Raw genomic sequence first — 10,899 nt, forward strand, 5'->3', positions numbered from 1 at the left:
CCCATGTTCCCCACATTATGGATCAGCATCCATTTATCAGAGAGAACATTTGATTTTTTGGTATTGGCTTATTTCACTTAGCATGGTATTCTCCAACTCCATCTGTTTACCTCCAAATGGCATGATTTTATTCTCTTTTAAAAGGGTACCTTGACCTTTGATCTGGCTCCTGCCCAGCCCTCCAGCATCATCTTCCACATCCTTTCCCTTGCACTTCACAGTACAGGGACAGCAACTTGAGGAAGGTAGCACTAATATATGGACTTTTAAAAAACATTTTTTAAAAATTATCAATATGTATGACAAACACCTCCACCCCATCCTTGAGGCTTCATCTTCTTCCTCTCCTTCTTCTTTATGATTAGCCTAAGGATGATGCTGATGATGACAGCAATGACTCAGTGGTGGGCTGGGTGAGGGTCAGGGATGTTTGTTGTACACATTAGTGAGATGTCAAAGCAAAACACTAGAGGGCTGGAGGTCAAGCGCAATGTAGAGTGCTTGCCTACCATGTGTGAAACCCTGGATTCCATCTTCAGCAACATACAGCTCACGTGCATGGGTGCACGCACGCGTGCACACGCTCACACACATTCAGAACCATTAACGGGAAGTCAAAGTCATATCATGTTAAAATGGCTGAGTCAAAAAATCTTACTTTGCATATATATTTATTCCCATGCCCTATTCAGTTGTTGCATCCAGTATTAGCTCCACCTCAGTCCCATGTGTTGCTAACTGCTGCCTTGTCCTTCAAGAGTCATCTGCTCAGTCCTCACCCACTTTGGGAAGTTTTTGCTGACCTCTCCCACCAACACAATTGTGTTCTTCAGCGCTCTCTTTGTGCTACATATACAGTTCTATACTCTTAACATTTTACTGAAATTATCATTCATTTGTTGACCTTTTTTTTAAATATTTATTTGTTAGTTTTTGGTGGACACAACATCTTTATTTTTATGTGGTGCTGAGGATCGAACCCAGCACCCGGCACATGCCAGGTGAGCGCGCTACTGCTTGAGCCACATCCTCAGCCCCATCATTTGTTGACCTTTAAAGCAGGAACTGTGTTTTATTCTTTGGGAGTCGGGGGACTGGGACTCTGTACTGCTGAGCTATATCCTTAGCCCTTCTTATTTTATTTTGAGACAAGGTATCACTAAATTGCTGAGACTGACTTCAAATTTGCAATCCTGTGGCCTCAGCCTCCCAGGATTATAGATATGTACCACTAGGGATTATAGATGTGTGCCACTGTGTTTATCTTTTTGTTGTTTTTGTTTGTTCATTTTTATAACCTTAGAACCTAGCCAATAGATGGAATATAGGAGACATCTAATAAATGATGAATGAATGAATAAGTAGATTCAATCAAAAGGTACCTGCTATGGTTTGAATGTATGTGTCTCCAAAATTCATATGTTGACACTTAAACTCACAGGTGATGGTAATAAAAGGTGGGGCCTTTGGGTGGTGATTAGGTCCTTTTACGACCTTTCAGGTTAGTACCCTTACAAAAGGACTTGAAGTAACTAGCTAGTCCCTTTTTGCCTTCTGTCCTTGGTGCCGCATGAGGACACAACACCCTTCCCTGCAGGGGTGCATGCAGAAACAAGGAATCATCTTGGACACAGAGACCAGGCCCTCACCAGACACTGACTGAACCTGACAGCTCCTTGATCTTAGACCTTCCGGCCTTCAAAACTATGAGAAATAATTGTCAATTATTTATAAATGACTCAGTCTCTCTACCTAAGTTTTTGATGTAAATTCATTAAATTCAAAGAGGAAAAAAATTACTTAGTCTTTGGTATTTTGTTAAAACAGAACAAACAGACTTTCTAACAGTCATCACTAGTCTGCTTAAACGTTGAAAATAACGGTACCACTGGAGAAAATCAACTAGGAAGCTGGTGCCACAACAAATTCATGGTCTCAGATTGTCATAAGAACTTAAAAGCTGTATCATGGTACACTATTAGTGGACTCTCAATTTCCATATACTTCAAGTGGGGTTTTGTTGTTGTTTGTTTTTGTTTTCCTGGTGCTGGGGATTGAACCCAGGACCTTATGGCAAGTACTCTACCAACTGAGCTATATCTCCTGCCTGAGTTCAAGGCCAACCTCAGCAAAAGCAAGGCACGTGTGAGGCCCTGGGTTCAATTGTCAGCACCACATGAAAATAAACAAACAAAGATAAAACAAAATGAAAAAACAAAACATTGTGAACTTAGTAAATGATACACTGACATGTACACTTTAAAATGATAAAATGGTGAATTTTATGTTATATGAACTTGATCAAAGTGAAAAAGCAGATTAGAAGTCAATAGATATGATTGGTTTGTTTTTTCTAGAAGTATATGCATGTCAGCTGCAGGGCAGGCTGAATAAATGTTAGCTGCAGGGTGGGCTGAACACTGGACCCTCACCTGCCTGGTTCTTTGTGGCTTGTTTGTCTCAAGTCTGAACACTCAACCACACTCAATGAACACTCAACCCCCACCCACCTGGTGCAATGGAAACTCACCTCGACCCCTGCCCGGTCTGCCTTAGCAACTACTATAAGATCCGATCACTGTAAGCCAACAAGGCAGCTTGCAGATCCAGAGACCCTATTAGACTTCAACTATAAAAACTCTCCCTTGGGGCTGGGGATGTGGCTTGAGCGGTAGCGCACTCACCTGGCATGCCCAGGGTGCTGGGTTCGATCCTCAACACCACATAAAAATAAAGATGTTGTGTCCACTAGAAAATAAATATTTAAAAAAATTCTCTCTCTCTCTCTTTAAAAAAAAAAAAAAAAAAACTCCTGCCAGCCCCCCCCCCCACTCTCCTTCTCTCTTTCTCTCTTTCTCCCTCTCTCTCGCTTCGATCTCCCCACCTTTTCTCCTCTTTCCCCTGACAATCAGACACCACTGCAATAAAGATCTCTTGGTTACTCCAAGAGTCGTGGTCACTTTCCTTTCAATGCACCGAAAAAAGTGTGGAAAGATAAGTAGCAAATTGCTCTGGTAGTCAATGAGTGGTCATTTAGGACTAATGTTCTAATTTTTCTACAGTAATCCTGGATTACTTGAGTCTGATTTGTTTGTTTGTTTGTTTTGGTTTGGTTTTGGTATCAAGGATTAAATCTAGGGCTGCTTAATCTTGGAACCACATCCCCACTATTATTATTTTATTTTTTAATTTTCAGAAAAGTTTTCATTAAGTTGCTTAGGGCCTCGTTAAATTGCTGAGGCTAGCCTCAAACTTGCAATCCTCCTGCCTCAGCCTCCTGTGTCACTGGGATTACAGGCATGTGCCACCACACCCAGCCTACTTGAGTTCTTTTAAAAGAGGTTGTAGAATAATATTTAATGAAATGGAGGAAGTGGTCATCATATATTCATATATTACTAAACTAAAACACTATATATGAGTGATCCCAATTTTAATGTAAAAATTGCATTTTAAAAGCCTACTGGAAGAATTTATGCCAACATATTACAAGTGCTGATGAAGGAGACAGGCTAAATGTTGAGTCAATCATCGAGGGACAACTATTTAATCAATCATGCCAACATAATGCAGTCTCCATAAAAACTCAAAATGATAAAGTTTGAGTACTTCATGGTTGCTGAACACTGAAGAATAGTGCATCCTGATGGTGTGGGAGATCCAAGTCCCTTTTCCCATACCGTGGCCTATGTTCCTCTTTGGTTGTTCATCTTCACTTATTTATTTTTGGTACCAGGGATAGAACCTAGGGGCCTTCAACCACTGAGCAACACCCCAGTCCTTTTTTTTTTTTTTTTTTTTTTTTTGAGGTAGTCTTGCTAAATTGCTTAGGCTCTTGCCAAATTGCTGAGGCTGGTCTTGAACTTGTTATCCTCACACCTCAACCTCTTAAGCCACTGGGATTACTGGTATGCACCACAGCGTCCAGCCTGTCATTTTATGTATTTATGTATTTATTTAGGCACTAGAGATTGAACTCAGGAGCACTTAGCCACATCCTCAGACGTAGTTTGTATTTTATTTGGAGACAGAGTCTCACTGAGTTGTTTAGCACCTTGCTTTTGCTGAGGTTGGCTTTGAAATCTCGATCCTCCTGCCTCAGCCTCCTAAGCGGCTGGAATTACAGGTTTGTGCCATGGTGCCTGGCCCTCCCACCATCCTTTCTTGACCTTTGTGAGAGTGAATCTATCAGGCATGGTGACCCTAACTAGGTTCTAGATTCATTTTTCCTCTTCCGCCTCCTCCTCCTCCTTTTCCTCCTCCTCCTCCTCCTCCTCCTCCTTTGGTACTAGAGACTGAAATCAGGGGCATTTTACCCCTGGGCTACATCCCCAGCCCTTTTTATTTTTTATTTTGAGACAGGGTCTTATTAAATTGCTGAGGCTGGCCTCAAATTAATAATCATCTGCATCAGTCTCCCAAATTGCTGGGATTACAGGTGTGATTCATTGTTCCTAGATAGGTTCGTATATTTTTATGTCATAGAACAATAACATAGTTGTGAAATTTATGTGAAATATCTCCTATAACTTGGCTACTTCCAAGGTTCATCTCTTGCTGTGCTGTTGGACCCACTAGATATTTCAGTAGAGCAAACCTAGCCAAGGCCTGCATATCTATATGGCCTCCAAGGATGCACATGAACCTTTGGAGACAAACACTATTATTCTCATCTTAGAGACGACTATAATTAAAGTAATTATATGACTCATTTCACATTTCACTGAGAAAACAGAAGAATCCAATTGAAAACAACTTCATTTTTCCTCACCAAAGGTAACAAACGACTTAGATCTGTACACCGTTCACCTCTAACCTGGTTCATGGGATGGGATGCACTATTACCCTCACCAAAGGATAGTCTCCTCATTTAGATACAAACTCCAAACTCTCTCCCTTACTCACAAGCTTATTATACCCTCTTTCTTCTGCATCAACAATTTCTTCCTCAATAGGATTACATCTATCAGCCCCAAAATATGTTATGGTATCTTCCATCTCCTAAAAAACACATTTCAAAAGAGAGTTAGGGGCCTGAGGTTGTGGCTCATTGGTAGAGCACTCGCCAGGCACGCGTGAGGCACGAGGTTCTATCCTCAGCACCACATTAAAAAAAAAATAAACAAATGAAATAAAGATATTTTGTCCAACTACAACTAAAAAAAATTAAAAAAAAAAAAAAGAGAGACGTATTCAAGCTGAAAGAAAGAGATGCTGATTACTAACAAGAAACAGACAAAAACTTAAATCTCCCTGGTAAAAGTAAGTACACAAATTCAGAGTACAGGCATACTTCATTTTATTGCATTTCACAGATACCGTGTTTTTATACATATTGAAGGTTTGTGACGACGCTGCACCAGGCAAATCTGTTGGTGCCAGTTTTCCAAGGGTAGGGACTCACATCACATCTTTGTGTCACATATATTATAATTCTCACAGTATTTCAACCTTTTCCATTATTATTCTTTTTTTAAACATCAGAAATTTATTAGTTGCTCAAAACATTACATTGATCTTGACATATCATATATCATACATTTGTTTCAAATGGGGTATGAATTCTTATTATTCCCACGTGTACAGATTGCAGGATCACACTGGTTATACAGCCACGTTTATACATACTGCCATACTAGTGTCTGTTGTATTCTGCTGCCCTTCCTTTCCCCTTCCTATCCCCCCTCCCCTCCCCTCCTCTCCCCTTCCCTCCCCTCCCTCTACCCCATCTATCATTAACTCATTTCTCTTTTTCTCTCTTGTTTATTTTTCCTCCCCTTCGCTTCACATCCTCTTATATGTCTTTTTGTATAACAATGCGAGTCTCCTTCCATCTTCCGTGCAATTCCTCTTCTCTCTCCCATTCCCTCCCCCCATTATTATTCTATCTCTTTTGGTTAGTGATCAGTGATTTTTGGGGGGAGGGGTGCTGGGAATTAAACCTATGGCCTCCCATATGCTAAGCACTTTCTCTATCACTAAGCTACATCTCAGAAATTGATCAGATCAATGTTGTTACTATTGTTGTTTTGGGGAGCTATGAACCAAGCTCATATAAGTTGGAAAATTACAGTCGGGTGCAGTGGCACTTGCCTGAAATCCCAGGGACATGGGAGGCTGAGGCAGGATTGGAAGTTCAAGGCCAGACTCAGCAAATTAAGAAGGTCCTAAGCAACTTAGTGAGACCATGTCTCAAAAAATAAAAAGGGCTAGGGATGTGGTCCAGTGGTTAAGTGCCTCTGGGTTTAATTCCTAGTATCCCCCCAACACACACAAAAATGATGGCAAATTTCATAAATAATGTATGTTCTGACTGCTCCACTGAGTTGCCATTCCCCTCTCCCTCCTTTTACTCAGGCCCTCTCCCTCCTTTTTTTTTTTTTTTTTTTTTTTTTAATTTTTTTATTGGTTATTCAAAACATTACAAAGATTTCAGAACCTCTCCCTCCTTTTACTCAGGCATCCCTATTCCCTAAGACACATAAATATTGAAAGTAGGCTAATTACTAACCCTGCAATGGCCTTTCCTTGTATGAAAGGAAGACTGAATGTCTCTCACTCTATTCATTTATTTATTTTGCAGTACTGGGAATCAAACCCAGGTCTTGCACATGCTAGGCAAGTGCTCTACCACTAAGCACATCTTTAACCCATGTCTCTCACTTTAAATCAAAAGCTAGCTTAGGGTGGAGGCATGTCAAAAGTCAAGATAGCTGAAAATAGGTCTCTTGCACCAGTTAGCCAAGATGTGAATGCTAACAGTAAGTTATTTTTTCTTTTTCTTTTCTTTTCTTTTTTTTTTTGTAAGAGGGATTGAACCCAGGGGTGCTTAACCACCGAGGAGCCACATCCCCAGGCTCTGGGGGTTTTTTGTTTTTGTTTTTGCTTATTTGTTTGACACAGGGTCTCACTAAGCTGCTTAGGGCTTCAGTAAGTTGCTGAGCTGGCTTTGAACTTGTGATCCTCCTGCCTCAGCCTCCGGAGCCACTGGGATTTACCAGTGTATACCACCATGCCCAACCAAAAGATAAGTTCTTGAAAGAAATTAGAAGACATTGCATATGATAAGAGAATGAAACAGCATCACTGGTGATATGAAAAAAAAAATGAGTGGTCTAAATAGAAGATCAAACCAGCCACAACACTCTTAAAGCCCTAATTCTCTTCAATTCTACAAGGACAGAGAGAATTGAAGGTGCAGAAAAACATCTCAAGATAACAGAGGTTGATTTATGGAGTTTAAGGACAGAAGTCATCTCCATAACATAAAAGTTAAAGGTGGGCTGGAGTTGTGGTTCAGCGGTAGAGTGCTTGCCTAGCACATGCAAGGCCCTGGGTTTGATCCTCAGCACCACATATAAATAAATAAAATAAAGGTATCGTGTCCAACTACAACTAAAAAATAAATATATAAAAAAAAGTTAAAGGTGATGCAGCAAGAACTGATTGAGAAGCTGCAGTCAGTTATCTGACAGACCTGAGGTAGGGCTGGGGATGTGGCTCAAGCGGTAGGGCGCTCGCCTGGCATGAGTGCGGCCCAGGTTCCATCCTCAACACCACATACAAACAAAGATGTTGTATCCGCCGAAAACTAAAAAATAAATATTAAAATTCTCTCTCTCTCTCTCATTAAAAAATAAAAAATAAAAGACCTGAGGTAATAGATGAAGGTGGCCACACTAAACAGATTTTCAGTATAGATCAAGTAACCTTATAATGGAAGAGGATGCTATCTAGGACTCTCATAGCTGGAGAGGAGAAGTCAATGCATGGCTTCGAATCCACAAAGGACAGGCTGACTTTCCTGTTTGGAGCTAATGATTTTAAGCTGGTGATTTTAAGTCAGAGCCAATGTTCATTGGCCATTCTAAAAATCCTGGGGTCATTAAGAATTATGCTAAACTCTGTGCTCTTTAATTGGAACAGCAAAACCTGAATGACAGCACATCTATTTATAACATGGTTTACTGAATATTTTAAGCCCACTCTTGAGAACTGCTACTCAGAAAAAAACTGTTTCTTTCAAAATATTTTTGCTCATTGACAATGTACCTGGTTACCCAAGGGTTCTAATGAAGGTATTTAATAAGACTAATGTAGTTTACATGCCTGCTATACAATATTTGTTCTGCAAACTATAGGTCAAGGAATAATATCAACTTTGCAATCTCATTATTAAAGAAATATATTTTGTTAAAAGATAGCTGCCATAGGGGCTGGGGATGTGGCTCAAGCGGTAGCGCGCTCGCCTGGCATGTGTGCGGCCCGGGTTGGATCCTCAGCACCACGTACAAACAAAGATGTTGTGTCCGCCGATAACTAAAAAATAAATATTAAAAATTCTCTCTCTCTCTCCCTCCCTCCCTCTCTCACTCTCTCTTAAAAAAAAAAATAAATTAAAAAAAAAATAAAAAAGATAGCTGCCATAGAAAATTATTCCTCTGATAGATGTGGAAAAAAAACCTAAAAATGATTAACTATTTCAGATACCATTAAGAACATTTGTAAGCCAGACATAGTAGTACACATTTGTAGTCCCAGCTACTCAGAAGGCTGAGGCAGAAAGATTGCTTGAACCCAAATGAGTTCAAGGCCAATCTGGACAACATAGAAAAACCCTGTCTTTTAAAAAACAAAACAAAATAAAAACATTTGTGATTCATTGGAGGAAGTAAAAAAATTATATATATCTTCAGGCATGGACAGAAGTTAATTTAGGAAGGTAGATACACATTTAAGGGAGAATACTGGCTGTCTCCAGAGTGAGAAGCAGCCCTGACTTGGGCTGGGGGTCCAATATTTATAGAAAGCCTGTATCAGGGTCTGGACTGAAGATGGATTCAGGGTGGACTTGCAATTTTGCACGAGTTTTCTGCACTTGTATATCTCCCTCATTTTACAAGGGGCTAAGGTTTGGAACTACATTTTCTGCATCTCGATGGCTTGATTCTGCATTTCAAAGACTTGAGGGGGCATCCCTTAAGATTTCCTATTTCTTTCTCCTTATCCTAAATCTCTATCTCATCCTCCCCACCAGATTTAATTCCTTAATCTTAAGGGTTGGTGAGGGGTGAAGATCATTCTTTTATGGCTGCTTCAGGCTGGCAAGGGGTGATGACCCTGCCTAGCCAGGGATCAAAAGTCTCATCCTAACTATCTAAAGGAGATAGACACTGGTCTCAATTGCAGGGATGGGTTGATATTATGCATTGCCAACTTCTCAACATGGAATTGTTGTAATCTGAAAGATACAAGCTTTATTAGATTAAAAAGACCCAGACTAAGCAATAGGAACAGAAGTATAGTCACAAGAGGTCCTAACAGTGGAAACAGCCAAGTGAGGGTAGATAAGTAAGCATTAATAGTTTTATTTATCTGTACATATCTCAGAATCTGTATTATTTTTCTACATCCTTTACTCACTTTTGGTACAACTGATGCAAATGTACATCAAGTTACATTTAAAAGGACAAGTATTTTTAAAAATTTTTTTAGTTGTAGTTGGACACAATACCTTTATTTTATTTATTTATTTTTATGCGGTGCTGAGAATCAAACCCAACATCTCGCATGTGCTAGGTGAGCACTCTACCCCTGAGCCACAACCCCAGCCCCAGGACAAGTATTTTTTAATGTCCATTTATGATTGTTCTTTAGTTATACTTTCCTGCTAGATGTATAATACCAAGTTGGTCAAAAATTGACCTTGTTCTATCTATTGCTAGGTCAGATGAGAACCCTCAGGGATCACTTTTGGGAGCTTGTTTGAAGCCTCTTGTTTTTTTCGATCTTCTTTTACCAGTTGTACCATCTGCCAGGATAGGTAAGGGTCTTGATGACCACATGTGGCTTCCCTTGGAAGCATCAGGGACATTTCCCTTTCCAATGACCCTCCTCTTTCCAGAATGTGCATTTGTTGGCTTCCTGTTCTCTAGGGTCTTCTTGATCCCCCTGAACAGGAGGTCAAGTGATTCACCCAGAGTTGCAGGACATTTAGAGCAGTTCCATTGTTCATTAGGTTCTAGCTGACCTTAGAGGGCAAAGGCCAAAGAAGTAAAAATATTAACATTAACTAGAGTGTGGAAGAAGTTGATTCCAACCCTCTTGGATAAATTCTATGGCTTCAAAACATCATTGGAGAAAGTAACTACAAATAGGTGACAATAGTAAAAGAACTAGAATTAAAAGTAAAAACTGAAGATGTGACTGAATTATTGTAATCTCACAATAAAAATTTCATGGATGAAGAATTGCTTTTCATGGATTAGCAAATAAAGTGTTCTCTTAAAATGTGATCTACTCCTGGTGAAGGTGCTGTGAACATTATTGAGATAACAACAGCAGATTTAGAATAGGACAAAAGCTTAGTTGATGAAGCAGCAGCAGAATTTGAGAGGACTGACTTTAATTTTGAAGGAAGTTCTGCAGGCAAAATGCTATCTAATGGCATTATATGTTACAGAGAAAGTTTTTGCAAAAGGAAGAATCAATTGATGCAGCAAAGTTCCCTGTTGTCTTTTTTTTTTTTTTTTTTTTTTTTGGTACCGGGGAATGAACTCAGGAGCACTCAACCATTGAGCCACATCCCCAGCCCTTCTTTGTATTTTATTTAGAGACAGGGTCTCACTGAGTTGCTTAGTGCCTTGCCATTGCTGAGGCTGGCATTGAACTTACGATCCTCCTGTCTCAGCCTCCCGAGCCACTGGGATTACAGGTGTGCACTGGCGCCTGGTTCCTTGTTGTCTTATTTTTAAAAATTCATACATCTACCCAATCTTGGACAGCCACCACCTGATTAATCAAAAGCTCTCAACAAAGGGCAATACTCCCCAAAAAGCAGAGAAAAATTGCAACTCCCTGAAGGCTCAGACAATTCTTAGCATTTTTAGCAATACAATA

This window comes from Callospermophilus lateralis, chromosome 3, assembly GCF_048772815.1.
Source record: "Callospermophilus lateralis isolate mCalLat2 chromosome 3, mCalLat2.hap1, whole genome shotgun sequence".
NCBI lineage: Eukaryota > Metazoa > Chordata > Mammalia > Rodentia > Sciuridae > Callospermophilus > Callospermophilus lateralis.